At 39.2% G+C, this 12,628-nt stretch overlaps 1 protein-coding gene and 1 long non-coding RNA gene across 6 annotated transcripts in view; one reads left to right on the top strand and one right to left on the bottom strand.

Moving 5' to 3' along the window:
• The window catches only part of bcl9l (bcl9 like), a 47,306-nt gene extending 40,524 nt beyond the window's left edge, over positions 1–6,782 (bottom strand). For 3 of the 5 annotated variants that reach the window (XM_026913606.3, XM_026913611.3, XM_026913609.3), the window contains exon 1: positions 6,444–6,781. The gene's annotated coding sequence lies outside the window, so the exon portion shown is untranslated. Of the gene's footprint in view, positions 1–6,440 lie in introns of all 5 variants that reach the window. The other 2 variants (XM_026913610.3, XM_026913607.3) reach the window with 2 other exon arrangements.
• On the top strand, positions 6,590–9,837 carry LOC128318521 (uncharacterized). Its single transcript, XR_008301898.1, has 2 exons — positions 6,590–6,727; positions 7,658–9,837. It is a non-coding gene; the product is annotated as an uncharacterized LOC128318521 (long non-coding RNA).
• Positions 9,838–12,628: the final 2,791 nt, after the last annotated feature.

Genomic DNA, 12,628 nt, shown 5'->3' with positions numbered 1-12,628 from the left:
CACACCCCTGTTAAAACTGCAGATATTTGTGATGCAAAAAAAATGAAACCTACATAACCTGACTTAACTTATACTTTGTTAAAGCATCTTCTGCTTGTAATACTTCACAAAACCCGCCACTTTAACTTTTTATATCCACTGTACCTCTTCAACAAGCATTTAAATTAGCACTATGTTATTAAAAAATACTTGTCTTGTGTTAATCATGCTATACTAATGACCCAGCAGGGTTTCAGACTGATGATACCTTTAATCCCAAACCTGGTGAACTAGTATGAGGATGTGTTTTTTGAAAGAGACTTCAAAGCACTTCTGTAACTCACTCTGGATAAGATCAAACAGATTCAAAGCTGTTTGCATATGGAGCCAGCTAGAGAATACTGTAGAGCAACACAGGGAACGAGTAATTTTTTGTACAATACTGTAATGCTATGGCAGACATCAATTATAGGGAAGAGATGGATAATAAATATAAGACCAATAGTGACAAAGCGTCCATACAATATAAGAGAAAAATGGAGGATGGTTGTTTGCAAAATCCATGAGCAAAGCAGTGCTAGAGTTTAATGAATTGGTTAATTTCAAAAACAAACAAGTGAAACTTTCTTTTTACCCAGTGTTTGGAAACATAAAATACAGCCTGATGGTAAAAAGTGATCTGAACACTCATAAAAAAGCAAAGATAGGTAGCCGAGTGGCAGTGGTAGCCAAGTAGTTAAGGCTTTGGGCTACAGATCGGAAGGTTGTACAAATGATTCTACTTGCAGGATGATTGCGTGGCAGTATCAGGTGACTCTCCCTGAACTAAATGCAGATATTGGACTGCTCATTGGAGCTAATTTACCCAAAGCTATAGAATCCTGGCAGGTTGTTTGAAGTGACTGCAAATCACATATCTGAGAAATTGTGGTATCAGAACTTTAAACAGGATTTTTTCAGAAGCTGAAAGGGATGACAAACTTGAAATATCCAAAAAAGATGATCAATTTATGGAGATGGCGTCATAATCAGCTAACACTGTGACACACTGTGAATGTGCTTACCTTTGAAGAATAGGAATGTCTGCATGCCTGATAATCAAAAGATGACTGTGAGTACATAAACTCAAGGGGAAGTTGATAAAAAATCCAAAGCTCCATGTTGATTATAGTCTTCATGAGTGATTTTCTTTAAAAAAAAAAAAAAAAGTTATGCTGTCAAGTTGTCAAAGAAAGATCAGATGGAGTTATATGGCCTATACTTCACCATGACATATATCATCTTGTCAAGCAGAAGTTGAGTGTCGTGTTTTGTGTCATGTTTCTACTTTTAAGTCCCTGCTCCCACCAGCATGCTTGTCAAAGTCATTCAGACAGGAACCTGTAGCTATTATAGCAGATGTAGAAGATGTAGATATTTTATCATAGTCCACAGTGAAGATTCAGCCCTACGGTCCTTATGGTGGTCTAATGGTGACTGCACTGGAGACTTGGTGGAATACAAAATGGTTGTACATTTGTTCAGTGCTTCTTCCTCACCATGTTGCATGAGTTTTGCTCTCCAAAAATCTGTTGAGGATAACAAAGCAATATACAAGAAAAACGTTGTTTACAGAGTTCTTTAAAAAAATTATGTAGATTATTGTTTGTCTGAATACAAGAAGCAGGTATTCAGTGGTCAAAAGTCCTGAGAAAATTATGTGCCAAAGGAGGATTTTATCTTGTTAAGTGAACAGTCAGAAGGTTCTTTCATTGATCTCAGTCATTAGCTCTATCTATGAAACTTTGGGCTGTTTAGGCTTTTGGGCTTTTTCCTCTGGTTTTGCCTGCAAAAAGAATCCTGCAAGACTTATGCAGGCTCAAGACAGGTGGGATGATTACTTATCAGAGTCATACGTAAGTGGATGTATGATGGCTTTCCTGTGGCAAGGTTATAGTAGGAATCAGCAGGGCTGAGTTGGTGCTCAAAACTCTCTTACTTGGCTGACGTGTTTAGGAACTTCAGTGAATTGAAAAGGAAAATGAAAGGTAAAAACAGAAATCTTCTTTTGTCAATAGACAAACTGCTAGGATTCCAATCCAAGCTCGTACTATGGTGCTCTTATGGAGAACAGAGGAAAATAAAAAGGGCACACTAAAAAAGGCCTTACTGCTGAGCATTTAAAAAACAAGAAGAGCTTTAATTTTTACTTTCCACTGTGTCTCATGCACAATTTGACTGGGTTCATGACCCAAGGAGTTCATGTACAACTGAACGCTCAAAGACACGCCACTACGAGCACAAGAGCAACTCACTTGAACTAAGGGATGGCCGCAGTTTGTAAACAAAAGTGTACGACATAGCTTTGGACAGTTTTTGGATTACTGTTGAGAAGGACTATCCAGTAAGCGCAAGTAGAGCCTTTGAAATTCTTTTACCCTTCTCAACAACATATTTGTGTGAACTTGGCTTTTCAAGCCTGACATACATCAAGAACAAGTACAGAGAACATCTAAGAACAGCAGAACAGGAGCCACACATCTGTCTCTCATTCATTCCTGCTAGGATACCCACGTTGTATGCTTTATCACGATCTAAGGTTTCCCATTGAAAATAAGTTATACGCTGTGTGTGTGTGTTTGGGGAGGGGGCATTTGGGGGTTATGACAGGTGTGCCATAAGATTCTGGAAATTTGGAAAGTGTGCCTCAGATGGAAAAAGTTTGGGAAACTGTTCAAGGCAGCATGGAAGGGAAGTCACATTTCAGTTATCTGAGACAGATGGAGATTGAGATTGTGAAATACAATCAGAAACGTGGATTTTCGGATGAGACATCAGCTCTACAGCATGGAATAAATGTAAAGAAAAATAGTCCCATCTATAGGTTAAACTCTGTGTTGCAAGATGGAATTCTGTGTGTTGGTGGAAGACTCACGCCAGACAAACAACCTGTGATCTTGCCCAAAAATCTTCTTCTCTAAATTGATCCTACAAAACATTCACAAAAATAAAAATATCCATATCCTATCCAAATCTATAACTACTGGATTCCCAGTAAAAGACCAGCAACAAGTAAATGTGTCACTTGCCATTGACTGCCTGCCCCTACAGGGAAGTAGCTACTGGCTGACGTACCTGCTGACAGAGTACTGCTGGATGACCTACCTCTTTTTCATGCCTCTACCACTAAGTGTTGGAGACATTGTATTTTCTGGTTGTCTGTCCATCAGAGATTTTCAGTAGCACAATATCTCAAGAACATGTGATGGAATGCTTGCAGGATTTATATGGAATTATTCCAGTAACCAGCAGATGAACTGACTAGATTTTGGAATTGTTCCAAACGGAGTCATGGTCACAGCAAGGTTAAATGTCTGAAATATTTTTTCTTCAGCAGCTTCCTTCCTACCTACAAAGATGCTACATACATGTTCATTTTCAGGAACTCAAGACCCTTTTTTTTTGGCTAGGTATGATCCATGTGTCCATATGTCTGTCTGTGATTCGAAATTCTCGTTGGCACAAAAACTCAAACAAGTGGTTGAATCTTTGTAGGATTTATATGGAATTATCATTGTAACCTGCATATGAACTGATCAACCAATAGCAGTAGCAAGCAATAACTGACCAAATCACAAAAGCATCAAATGATATCAGTGATCTAGAGACCTCAACACCTAACCACTTTCTGTCACTCAATACCAAGCCACCAGGACCTTGACACTTGCTGCAGATGGAAAAAGGTCCAATACACGAAACATCATTAAAACCATCCTAAATAAAAGAGGTCTTGTATGATATGTTAGCATAAAGACAAAAACTAACGTTTTGGATAGACCCATAATAAAGAATAAGATAGTAATCAAAAGGTGCTGGGGGCATTAGTTTTTTGGTTGTCTGCACTTCCATCCGTCCATCTGTCCATCCGTGCATATGTCTCAGATTCTTGTTAGAGCAATATCTTAAGAACGAGTGGTTGAATGTTGGTAGGATTTATATGAACTTATCATTCTAACCAGCAGATAAACCCATTAGATTTTGGAATTGATTACAAACAAGATCAAGGTCACAGCAAAGTCAAATGTCAGAAATGGTCTTCGATAGCATCCTTCCTGTTTATTTACACCTTCATGTTTGGAAACTCAAGGCCCATTTTCTGGCAATCTAAGATTTCTGCCATCAATCCGTCCATCCATGCGTCCTTCTGCATGATATCTCAAGAAAGAGTGAATGAAGGCTTGTAGGTTTTATATGGAATTATCATTGGTTTTGGAATTGATCCAAGCAGGGTCAAGGTCACAGCAAGGCCAAATGTCTGAAGTAGTTTTTCTTCAGTTGCTTCCTTTCTGTTTGAAGTATATTTTAAGTGAGTTGCAGGCATACACATCAGTAAGAAGAAAGACCAGACAGAGGAATCCGTGTTGACGTCGTTGGCATCGAGTTCTACTTGTTGGTATATGACTCCTGTCATTGAAGTATAGGTAACTGTTCCTTAACAACAATTAGAGGCCAGGAATATAGGTGACATTTTACATGTCTGTGACATTTACAGTTGTTATATAATTTAATAACATATTTTTGGTTGTTATATTGTATTGTAGTGTATATTGTAAATTTTTTTATGTTCATTATGAGCATTCAGGTGTGTATAACGTACATATTTCTATTTCTGATCTCTGTACCTTTAAGAGGTGAGCTCTAACTATATTTCTGTTTACACATATGTAGGAGTGCAGAGAAATATAGTTTCTTAAACTTATGAAACTATTGTTTAGTTTACAACATTTTGTACAATTTGATTAAAAAAAAAAACAAGCTGTCTTAAATGTCAGAAAACAAAAGGAGACAAAGCTCTTTTTAAATGGATTTGTGACCATGTTTTGTTTGCATACATACAAAGACTATGATATGAAGCAATAATCCCAACATCCCTGTAATATGGAGCCTGCAGACTTAAACACCTTGGATTGCCTTTCTGAGGAGTAAACAGGACAGGGTATAGTACAGGGTACCCCAAAAGTTTCCATACATAGCGGAAATAAACACATTTTCACCAAAAAAAACGTTCTCTACATGATTGCCATTTCTTTGTAAACACACATAGAGCCATCTCTCCTACTCATGACAAACTTGTGTAACACATCTGGTGTTATGCATGTAATTGCATGTCCATTGCAACCTTGGGACAGCTTCCAAATCCAGCCATGAGAACAATTTCAATACACTCTTTGTCTGTCAAAGGCATTCTTAAAGGCTATCTGAAAAAAAATTATATATAATATACACTAAGTATGAAAAGTTTTGGAAGACAGTTTGCTAAAACGTGTTAATTTGCCCTACGTATAGAGACTTTTGGGACACCCTGTAGACTAGCACAAGCAATACAGCCGAAAGAAGCGTTTAAACTGTAAGAATACCCCGTGGATCCAATCTGGTGGTGCTTTAGGTATGAAGAAGCCTTCACAAACTCCTGGCATGACCGTAGATAGAGCACATCACAGTGTCCGAGCATACTTGGCAGATTTTTTTTCAGTCAAGTTCAATAACAATAACAATCATCACATATCACCTGGTTAAAGCCCAACCAGGAGGTGCAAAGCCGTGCCCATACTGGCACTAATGCAGACTTTATGAAGTGACACAAACAGACTTTGTGATTGCATTGTTAACAGGAACTCCTGTTCCTGCCAAAACCTGAGCTCCAAGTCACAGCCATTCCTAGCTGGATCATTATGAAGATCATAAAGATCAGAGATCAGTTACAGTAGCTTGAACTTTTAAACCAGAATCAGAACATTTCCAGAGTTAGGAGAAGTCAGACAGTGTAGTGGAGACGTGATAGTAAAGTTTGCACAGGATTCGAGTAACTTTTTTTCCAGCATGATGTGGAAGGAGCAGTCATGCTGCAGTCTTGGTGTAGTCTGAACAACACTGGGCTTTATGTCTCGCAGCGCGAGCTCCAGCTCCAGCTCCAGCCGGTGGCTCTGACTGTCTCGCCTGTGCTACTGATAGCACACACAATTCTCCAAGCTCCTGCCTGACTGTGACTACACATTCCCCTTTAACTAGCCGACATTAAAAAAGCAGGAGAAAATAACACGCAGAGGAAGGAACTGCCCGTCCATGACTGTGAGAAACATTTCGTTCTGCGCCATTTGACAGTAACATGGAAACGGCCTGACGTCTGCCTTGTTTGTCGTCAGCTCATTAGCTTCCACTGCATGAACAGCTTAGCTAGCCACTTAGCCACCACGGCTAGCTAACTGCAGCAGGCTAGCTAGCGCGGAGCTACTCTTCCGTTCAGCTAAGTAACGTTTCGGTGCATCTGCGAACTGCGGGCGATTTGAGTATTGATTTCAGTATTGTTTTTGCTCGACAGACGCGAGCTTGGTTTGTGAACCAGTTTTACAGTTAGACCATCCAGTCCGTGGACTGAACAACAGTGAGGTTTGTGTTTTAAGTGACACTGAGATGTTTCCTACCACCTTTCCGTCGCGTCCGGGAGGGAAGCCGATGTCAGGAGTGACGGCCGAGCTGACATCACCACCGCGCGAGATCCTCAGGCTCCGGTAAGCAAAAGCAGCAAATCCCCGCAAATCCCCGCAAATCCCGCGAGCAGCACGGCGGCGATCAGAAATGAGGCGCTTTCACAATCGCGCTCGTTCGGCTCGAGGCGGAAGAGTCCCGGGGAAGACAGCAGATCATGATTCCGCGATCGGAGACGACGGGGAAGGGCAGGACATCGCGTTCATATCACACACACCATAGCGTAGGTACCACACAACACTCAGGCGCGCGCGCGCACACGCACGCACACACACACACACACACACACACACGGAGCAGCTGATGGAAACGACTCACACACCCACTCGAGTGTCGTTTGATCAGGTTACTCGGTTTGTCCTGCACACTTGGACAGCCACAGCAGCTAAACCTATTCCTGCCAATCAATTATCAAATTATACACAAAGATTTCATTATGTAAGTCAAAAAAATAGTAAACAAATTAAAAACACACACTGCTATGTATTTCTCTCATATGAAAGCTAATTCAATCTGTAATAATAATAATACTAATACTACTACTACTACTACTAATAATAATAATGATATTGATAATAACGACTAGAACAATAATATAATAATAATAATTAATAATGATGATGATGATGATGATAACAGCAATAATAATAATAATAATAATAATAATGTTACAGTGGATATAAAAAGTTTGCACACTCCTGTTAAAATTGCAGGTTTTCGTAATGAAATCAAGATAAATCATGTCAGATCTTTTCCCACCTTTAATGTGACATGCAAGCAGGTTATTGTAAAGTTTTTCTCTCTCTTTTTTCCCCTAAAACTTTTCTATTTTTTTTCACTTAAGTTTTGTTGGCTGCTAGAAGTATGCACACTCCTTAACTATTACTTTGTTGCAGCACCTTTTCCATGTAATACAGCACTCAGTCTTTTTGAGTAAGAGTCTACCAGCTTAGTACATCTTGATTTGGCCATTTTATTCCACTCTTCCTTGCAAAAAAAAAAAAAATAATTGCTCCAGATCTAGCAGTTTGCGAGGGGGTCTCCTGTGCACAGCCCTCTTCAATCATTTTGATGGGATTAAATCTGGGCTGTGATTGGGCCATTCCTAAACATTGATCTTCTCCTTCTGAAAGGTATTTCTCTGTTGACTTAGACTTGTGCTTTGGGTTGTCATCACTTCATCTTCAACTGTCTGAAAGAGGCCTGCAGGTTTTGTGCCAAAATGGATTGGTATTTGGAGCTATCCGTGATTCCTCCTAGAACCCCAGCTGAAGAGAAGCAGCCCCTTAGCATGATGCTGCCACCACCATGTTTCACCATGGGTATTGTGTTCTTTAGGCGATAAGCTGAAGTGTTTTTGTGCCAAACATATCTTTTAGAAGTTCTACATTGGTCTCAGCAGACCATAACACATTTTGCCACATTGTTTGGGCTTATTGTATGTATGTATGTATGTATGTATTTTTTTTTTTGTGAGAAAGGGCTTCTGTCTAGCTCCCCTATCCTATAGCCAAGACATGTGAAGAATACAAGAGATTGTTGTCACATGCAGGTAGTGACCAATACCTGACAGATATTTCTGCAGCTCCTGTAATGTTGTCGTAGGTCTCTCGGCAGCCTCCCTGATAAGTTTTACTCTGGTCCTGTCATCAATTTTGGAGGGACGTCCTGTTCTTGGTAATGTCACTGTGGTCCCCCATCTTCTCCACTTGTTGATGATGTCCTTCACAGTGTTCAATGGTACATCTAATGTCTTGGAAATTCTTTTTTACCCCTCTCCTGATTGATACCTTTTGACAATGAGATCCTGTACATGCTTTGTAAACTCTTTGTGGACCATAGCTTCAGCAGTCGGATGAAACTAAGAAGAAAAAGTAAATGAAAGAAAATCCTACAGAAACAGCTGATCTTTATTTGGGGTTAATCACAATCACTTCATTGAACATTTGAACATGAGTTTGATTGTGATTGGTTCATTCTGAGCAAAGTCACATGCCCCATTATAAAAGGGTGTGCACATGTGTTTCTGCCATGTTATTGTAAGTTTTTTTATTTTTTTCCTAAATGTTTCTATTTGTTTTTCAACTGAATTTTGTTCAAGATTTATTGTCATGGTCAAGGACAACAAAATTGTAGCTGCATCTCCAAGGCAGACAAGTTTCCCCACATGCCCTCCCAACCATCCACAAGTAACATTTAATATAATACACATAACAAATAACACACTTCCATTCTGCCCTCCCTACTTACCCTCCCCACGTACCCTCCCCAACCACCCCTTCTTCTTATTAGTATAATTATTATTATTATTGTTGTTATTATTATTGCACATACAGTATGTTGGTTATTGCACAGAGTTGCACATGCAAGATTTTTAGTTATTCTACATTCTGTATTGTTGCACTGTTCTGGTTGTTACACAACTTATACAGTAATTATTGCACTTTACATATCTTAAAGTTGTCACTAAAATAGTTATTTCGTGTATACCTCATTGTGTCGTTTAGTTATTGCACATACTTCTTGTTATTAGTTGTTATATCACATTGTTGGTTGTTAGATCACATTAAAGGTGGATAAAAAGCCTTGACATGATTTATTTTCATGGTTTTATTTTTTACATCACAGCATGTAAACTTTTTATATCCACTGTATTCTTCTTCTTCTTCTTCTTATTATTATTATATACAGTGCTATTATACCTATTGTTATGCAATAGATTTCTAAGTTCAATATTTATAAAGACACAAAACCTAATAAAAGTGGTCTGTCCCCTGAGAAACGTCCTCTCTTATTTGCCGCTCTAATTATGACAAAAGTCTGCTTCCAAATAAGATGATAGACCTGATGTTTGATGTTATTCTGGTGTGTGTTATCCTGTTCATAGGTATGTGGTGATAGAACTGTATGTGGTGTGTGTTATCCTGTTCATAGGTATGTGGTAGTAGACATGTGAATGAATGTGTGATGATGGGGTAGATCTGCGCTCCAGTCCCTCCTTATTTCACAGGTGAGCACTCCCTCTGGTGGTGCAGAAAGCTGGAAAATCTCAGGAAGAGCAGCGATGATCTGCACTGTTGTATTGAACCACCGCAAGATAAATCCTCAATCTTGCAATGAGGGTTTGATGTGAAAGTGTAAATATGCAAATTGATCCATACAGGAAATTAGTCACTATGTAGATATTAGACCTGATGTAACAGACAGCACCTGAGGAATCAAGCTCATTTTTATCTATGTGTGTGTGTGTGTGTGTGTGTGTGTGTTTTAATACTCCCTATTTCAGTAAACATGAATATAATAATAAATGCCTGATGTAACATGGTGAAATTACTGCAAGGTAAGTCATGTTCAAAACTAGGTTTATGAATTTTATTTTTGGAAGTCAAAAATTAGCCAAGGTTCTGTAAACTAAGTGTTGCTTTCCTTAAATGCCCCTAACAATTTCAAGTTCATATTTCTTCTGGGAACAGCCCTCTGCCTTTGCCCCCCATACTTGTTGTGGTACAGTCTCTAGCACCAAGCATCGGAGAGGTGAGTTTATTTGGCTGAGAAGGCAGTTGGTGAGAAAAAAAAGTTGTTAAGCAGGAAAAAGGAAGGAAGAGCCAAGCTATAAATTTCCAGCTAATGCTTTTTAAATGGGTAAACTGGAGTAGATTTTTATATAATGTAGTGTATTCTCATGTATGTCCACAAACAAAGGCAATCTAATACCTGCTGTCGGCCTCAGGGATATTTAATTTACTTTCATGAGAGAAATGAATCTTTGTCTAAAGAGAACAACAGATTAAGGAGAGAGATGCCCAAATAATGATCCCCTCAGTGTTAAATCACTTTCAGGCACGGAGCATGATGTGCAGTGACAGAGGTGTTCAAGGACACCGAGTGCAGTTCCCCTCCTCTGCTGAGATCATTTTCTTTCTTTTCTACTCTCTGTCTCTTCTCAGTTTCTCTTTGTCCAGCACCTTTTGTTGTTGTGTGCCGGCATAGCCCCAATGTCAATTAGGTAAGGAGATGAGAGCTAAAGAGAGAAACCTAACAGGCATGAAAAGAAAAAAAGGAGGAAATGGAAGGTTAAGATTAGAGGAGAAGAGAAAAAAAACAGCAGGAATGAAAAGATCCTGAGGTGTGGTGATAGAGAGAAAGAGAGCTGTGTTGTCATGGAAACTGGCAAGGATCTGAAGACTAAAAACAAGAATGGAAATTGGTTTACCCCCAGAGAGAGTGACTGAGTTGGATAACAAGATGGGAGAGAAAGAATAAATTACATAAAGGAGTGAAGAAATGTGAGGGAATTGGTTTAAATCTAAGAAATAAACTCAAATTATATAATCAGAGAGTTTGAAATGAGTCCAACTTTTCAAAGCCAAAGGTTAATTGCATCAGCCAGAACCAAAACAGGGTTTTGCACACACTCAACAAATGCCTTAAATCTGCAAACACTTAATAAGGTGAAACACAGACAGTTGGAAGAAATAACAGTAAATTAGCAGCAAAATCCATGACTTGAGTAATTAAGAAACCCTACTAATTAGGCTTAGATTAAGGCGTTTGTGTTGTGTGTGAATATGTGTTCACGCCTTTATGTATGTGTGCATGCAGTGAGATAGGAGATTGCCTTGTTTGTCTTTCACAGATTTAATTAATCTTATTAGAGGGCAGTCATCCTCAGGAGAGAGCGAGCTTCTCCTGTGGTTCTTCATACATATGGCCCAGACCACAAAAATGCAAGCGTGTGTGTCTGCGTGTATGTGTATATATAGATACACTCACCATCCAATTTATTAGGAACACCTGTACACCTGCTCATTTATGCAGTCAGCCAATCATGTGGCAACAGCACAATGCATATAACCATGGAGATACAGGTCAAGAGCTTCAGGTAATATTCACATCAAACACCAGAATTGGGAAAAAGTGTGATCTCTGTGACTTTAACCGTGGCATGGTTGTTGGTGTCAGATGGACAACAGTCTCTAGAGTTTACACAGAATGGGCTGAAAAACAAAGAACATTGAGTGAGTGACAGTTCTGTGGGTGGAAACACCTTGTTGATAAGAGAGTTCAGACTTGAGGTGGTTGGGCTACAATAGCAGAAGACCACAGAGTACACAGAGATCACAGAGAGTCACAGAGATCACATTTTTCCCCATTCTGATGTTCGATGTGAACATTACCTGAAGCTCTTGACCTGTATCTGCATGATTTTATGCATTTTGCTGCTGCCACATGATTGGCTGTTTGGATAACTGCATAAATGAGGAGGTGTAGTGTAGCAGCATAAATCAGTCATTGTGTAGTGATAGTATAGCATGCCTTTACAAAAACCACTGTACCATTTTTTTTTAAACACATTTGCTTCCAGCCAGTTTATTTTTTCTTTTAATTCCAGCCATGGGTTAAGTGTTTGCTATGGTGTATTAGTTAATTCTCCTCCAGTGAAGGGCATCTTTGGAGCAATGGCTGGTTACCATTGGGGTGCTCAGTGAACGTACTGCAGATCTAAGGAGAAGTAAAGTTCACATCACCTCATACTGTTGGACCTGTCAATTTTTCTTAACATAGATCTAAAACCAAATGAGAGGCCAATGAAGTGTTCTTGTTTTTCGCTCAGTAGCTTTGTGCCTGTTTTGATTTTCTTTTCTCCATTCAATTCCTGCAGTCACCCACCTCTTTTTTATTAAAGAACATCTCAATGCTTTATCGATGTCCTTTCAGCCTTCAGCCCACCTACTTAGTCACTTAGGAGCACACAGAGACACAAAGCAAGCGGATGTATTTTGACACCTAGAGCTGCTGGAATCCCATCACTGGATACTATGCTCACTCATAGTCTAGCTTGATGGGTTGGTTGCCTGGCAACTAGTGGTTTCCGTGGTGACAACAGTACCTCTGCCACTGCGTCTGTTACAGAGAAATCAGCTGGCCATGCATAGTTTATATAACTATACAGATATCAAAGTTCACATATACATTGTATGTTGGATTTAAAAAAAAAATAAATAGCAGGAGTGTTGAATGTACTATGGAATAACCTGTAGAGCAGAGCACTAACACTCATACTCTGCATGTTCCTAATTAGGTTAATGTGTGTTTAACTAATGTAACTGAATAATAAATGATT

This window comes from Pangasianodon hypophthalmus, chromosome 6, assembly GCF_027358585.1.
Source record: "Pangasianodon hypophthalmus isolate fPanHyp1 chromosome 6, fPanHyp1.pri, whole genome shotgun sequence".
In the NCBI taxonomy this organism is placed as follows: domain Eukaryota; kingdom Metazoa; phylum Chordata; class Actinopteri; order Siluriformes; family Pangasiidae; genus Pangasianodon; species Pangasianodon hypophthalmus.
This window is presented reverse-complemented; position numbering and strand designations above follow the sequence as displayed.